The sequence below is a fragment of the Pteropus alecto genome, unplaced genomic scaffold (assembly GCF_000325575.1).
Source record: "Pteropus alecto unplaced genomic scaffold, ASM32557v1 scaffold8, whole genome shotgun sequence".
Lineage (NCBI taxonomy): Eukaryota > Metazoa > Chordata > Mammalia > Chiroptera > Pteropodidae > Pteropus > Pteropus alecto.
Window position 1 is genome coordinate 20,132,997 of NW_006494609.1, and position 5,040 is coordinate 20,138,036.

At 45.4% G+C, this 5,040-nt stretch overlaps 1 pseudogene; it reads left to right on the forward strand.

Annotated features, from left to right (window-relative positions):
- The first annotated feature begins 2,410 nt into the window (after positions 1–2,410).
- On the forward strand, positions 2,411–2,529 carry LOC112473749 (annotated as a pseudogene).
- The last annotated feature ends 2,511 nt before the right edge of the window (positions 2,530–5,040 follow it).

Here is a 5,040-nt window from a genome sequence, read left to right on the forward strand (position 1 = left end):
ATTTAATTACAATGAGAAGAATCGTATTTAAGGGCAGGTTGGTTGTAATTAGGTTTATCCACTGTAAGGATTCTTGGGTGGGGAATCAGAACATTTAAGAACTCCTTCAAATTATTGGCAATGTATTTGTCAGTGAGCACACATGTATTTTTCTTCTGAGGAGAGTGGTTCATCATTTTCAGGGGTGTGTGTGATCACTTGGTGCCAAGAGACATGTGAGGGACGATGTGGCAGTCACAAGGCTGCCTCCCTCGGTTTCCCTTTAAGCTCGGACTCGCCACTCAGCTGCAGGGAGTGTGATCTATAAATAGCATCCAGCTATCAGCTCCTTCGGGATATCCCCCACTGCAAAGAGCTGCTCTGCATAAGGTCAAGTGCTTCTTACAGATACTGCATCATGTGGTTGAGCTAGGTGGGAATAAAGACCTGAGCATTTCTTCTCAATCTGGGGCACTCTGCTAAGCAATACTCCTTCCAAAGAGCCCGCTGGTTACCTGAGACATTGTTGTACCTACATCAGTGTCCACCTTCTCCCCACTGCCTTCTCACAGGTGTTGATTCTTAGTAAACATTTTGCATCTTGGACTTCATGTTAGAATCTGCTTCTGGTGAACTTGACCTGCGAGAGAAAATAAATGAGAACAATAGAAAATTAGATGAGGGTAGAAGAGTATGAAAAAGTCTTAAGAGGGTGGGATGGTTATCAGGATCACATGCAGCACAAGGTTCAAGATAAGGGCAGAGGTGTTTCGGTAGGCTAAGAGCTAGTCCATAGGGCCCACGGAAACCAGTTTCACAGGACCAATAGGAAAGCTTTGGGTTAGATATTTGATAAGTCATTGGGGTATGACAACAGGAGACAGCTAGTTAGAACCCTTCTTTTGAGGCAAGAATGCTGAATGGGGATTGGGGGAGGGTCATGGGGTCAAGGAGAGATCCGAGAATGTTGATCATTTGCAGAGATAATTTTTTAAAATCTTTTCTTAAAAACCACATATTCCCCTTTAGACATATCTGAAAAAACTTGGCAAGAACAGCCCTCAAATCTCCCCCAAATTATTAAGTCAAATAATGGGCTTTCAGGAATATAGGAAGTTCAAAAGGCTGTCAGGTTGGAGCCAGACATCTGAGGAATGTGTGTGCCCCAGGAGGAGGAGAGCTTCCATTAAGACGTATCAGGTGGCGCTTATCAGGGAGCCCCATCAGCCAGTCAAAGGACAGGTTATTGTGTGTGCCAGGTCACTCAGAAATAGCCCCTCCAAAGTTAACTGCGAGCCGTGGGTTCAGCCCTCCCCTCCAACCCTGTTCAAAGAAAACACAGAACTCTGTGGTTTGGGCAGAAAAAAAAAAAAAACGCTGGAAGAAGATTGTGCATTGTAGAAGGCAAATGGATCAACAAGTCCCAAGGGGTCGCGTTCCTGGGCCACTGATTTCTGCTCCACCTCAGCGACAGCTTTTCAGGGCAGAAGACTCAGCCGCATGGGAGGATTCTAGCCTGAGCAGACGTGGCATCTCCCTCTGGTTCCTGCAGTGCAACTGAGACTTGCCAGCATTTTCTAAGTGATGTTGGGCCAAAGATCCATGGCAGAACGCCAAGGCACTAATGGTCTATCCAATAAGCTGGACACAAATATTGCCACTGACAATTAACCAATCTTGAGCTAAAAAGACTCTATTTCAACTGCAAAAGGCTAAAATTATAGAAAGTACCAGGGCCATGTCTCCACTGTCACTTCCCTCAGCCCCATCCTCATGGCCTCCAGGCACCATCTTTTTTTTCTGGCTTCGCAAGTGGTAATCTAATGAAATTTTATTTTCTATCCTGGGTGGGGAGCGGGTGCGGGAGACTATTAAAACACACTCAGTAAGGCTCAAACTCTTTTCAGATGTGCCGGTGCCCTTAGGGCCCTCCCGCTTGGTCTTCCCTGGAAACAGTCACCTTTGGCAATTAGACGTGTCCTCTCTGGCCTTCAGAACAGAGAGGGCGAGTCAATGATCTCGGGATCATTTAAGACTTCATCGATACTAACAATCCCGTGATTCCTGATGCCGATTCAGAATTCTATACATTACACAAGCAATGACGACAAGTTTCACCACTCAAAGACGAACACGTCATCTGTTTGGCTATTCTGCGGAAAACCAGCAATCAGGGATGGCTTACTTAGTCTAGCGATGAAATCTCTACGGCCTTTCCGACGTTGGGAAGGGCTTTCGCATTTGGCACTATCTCACTGGATCTACAAAATAGGGCAGTCATCACTTATACCTACTTTATAGATCAGGAAATCAAGGATTCTAAAACGCGACGCAAGCTTCCTGCTCGAAACAGCAAGACCCGGTGCAATCCAGACAGTTCCTAGTTCTGAGCTGCTGCAAGAAAATCCACTTCTTAAAAATATTCTGTATAGTCTATGGTCATGCCACCCTGAAAAAACCTGATCCTGGCTGATCTCGGAAGCTAAGCAGGGTTGGGTCTGATTAGTACTTGAATGGGAGACCACCTAGGAAGACCAGGCGCTGTAGGCGTAAAAAAATATATATAGGATTGTAAGCTGATAAGGTCCTTGCAAGCTGTGAGGTGAACCAAGGGTTGCCTCGCCTTAAAAAAATAAAAATTAAAAAATATACATCCTGCATAATGGTTGCCTGAGCAACCTCCGCAATCTTGTAAAAGAATTGCCACCAATGTGTGTGTTTGTCACAATGCAAGTTTCTTCTACATTAGGCTCCTACTTTAAAATCACCTCCAAATTATTAAACTTCCATAGAAAGAAATCAAACCAAAGGAAAAATAAAATGATCAAAAAACTATTTTATAAATAGCTTTATTAACAAATCAGGGACTTCTAATCTTGGCCAAAGGGATGCTTTGGAATGGATTTGTCCCAAGAATGCCCAGCCCCGACCGTGTGGCCTGTGCACACCCCACCGCACAGCCCGAGGCACTCACTCGGGAGGGCCACGGCGATCAGGTTTGTCATTTACAACACAAGGCCAACCAACAGATCCTGTTATTCAAACGCGCGAATCAGACCCAAGGAGAGGAGGCACTTTGATCTTTGCTCAGAGGAGACATTTGCAGCTCTTTTCACTTACTTTTCATTACTTCACCACAGGGGAACCATTTCCAGGAATTATAATGTTAAGCGGTATATTAAAAATGACTCTTGGTATTTTTTGCAATAAATAACACTTCCCATTTATTCTGAGAACACAAATGCTCACCAGAAAGTACCTCCATTGTCTGCCATGGAAGATACAGACTTAGTTCCTAGGAAAAGTGACACTCAGCTATTTGGAGAGCACTCGCTCTACACTGGTCCCCATACAGGGCGCAGATGACACAAAGATAAATAGGGCACAGGCCTTGCCTTCAGCAAGTGCTTAGCAGGAGCTTGAAGAGGCATCACCACAAAGTAGAAAGAGCAATAGCTTTGGAATCAGAAAGATGAGCATTCAAATGTCAGCTTTGTTGATTCAGCCAAATTGAATAGCTGCCCTTAGCCTCAGTTTCCCCCTAAGTAAAATAGGAGTAGTAATATCTGTTGTTCAGGGTCTTGGGAATATGGAAATAAATAAAGACCACTCAAATGAGAACAAACAGAGACCACTGATTTAGAGCTTGCTATAAAGGAGTCAGCTCCCACGGTGTGCATTTGGAGAGACTCAAAGGCAGGCGGGAGATGGGGCAGCTTGATAGGAACTACAAGGGAAGGCTTCAGGTGCGCCCTGACCAGATACTGTGGCCTGGGGAGGTGGCGGTGGCTAGCCAGGAGCAGGCATCTTATGTGATTTGCAGGGAGCACATTTGGTTTCTCCAGTTGGCCCTCAGTTGGAAGTGGGAAGAAGTGGGGACACCAGCAGTCATTGACCAAGTTCTAACCAAGCTCTGGGCTAGTCACTGCAGAGGCGGTGGTTTGTCTTCCTGGGATGGGTCAGATTTCTGTTGTCTTATATAATGTGACCATTATCCATTTGTATACTCAGTCTCTCAGGGAAACAGACAGACGGACACACACACGCATAGAGAGGGCTCATTATGTGATGATGATTACAACGTGATTCTGTCAGAGACGAAAGAAGCAGGTGTTACATGAGAGGTCCCAGGTCCTCTGAGAACCCTGAGAAAGATGTTGCTAACTCTACTTAGGTTAGAAGGGTTTGATTTTCATCGGGGCTTTGGGTTATGAGTAAGACTAAATATATAGGAATCAAAGAAAAGCCCCACTGTCACCAGGGAGGACATACCACTGCCAAGGACAAAGAAGTGAGCAAAGGAGGAGACCAAATGGTGGCCGAACCCCATGTCCTCTGGACTGACATGAGAGAGTCAAGTGGAAGGGAAGCCAGATTGGGGGTGCATGAGTGAGCTTCGAAAATAAGCTTGGATTTTACAGATATCAAGACAAAGATGAACACAAGAAAATGATCCTGGCCTAAACCAAAAAAGACCACGCCAAAGCAAGAATAACAGCAGAGAAGAACCCAGCATTTTCTTACAACCCGGCTTATGTCTATTGCTCAGAGCCCAATGCCTGTTACTCCGTGAAGGACAAGGTCTGGCCTTCTCAGGTCATGTCACTGGGGCTTTTGATATGCAGTGAACTGGCTCCAAGGAACTGCAGATACCCCAGAGCCCTGCACTGCCATGAAACCATGGCGCGAAGGACGTGTTCCTCTTCTTCCGAACGGGTTAGGGGAGTTTAGAATCAGAACTTTAAATTTATATTTTTGTTGGCTTACTGTCTAAGCAGGAAAAAGTCCAGTTGCAAAGAACAGAACACTTTAGCAAACATCAGTAGAAAGAGTGCCATTAAAAATCCAGAAATTGTGCACCTGTCTCTACAGTCAAGGCCGAAGTCGAGAGAATATCTGGTGTGTTAAGGCTCCTCTAAGCATTCACGTGTCTCCCTACTGATTTAGCAGCGGCACCTGAAGGAGGGTCTCCCACCCTTTGCCTTGCATGTGATCTTGGTTCTGAGCCATTTATCTTGACCCATTTGCTCTTCACCCACTGAAAAACTAAACAGTTCCCCA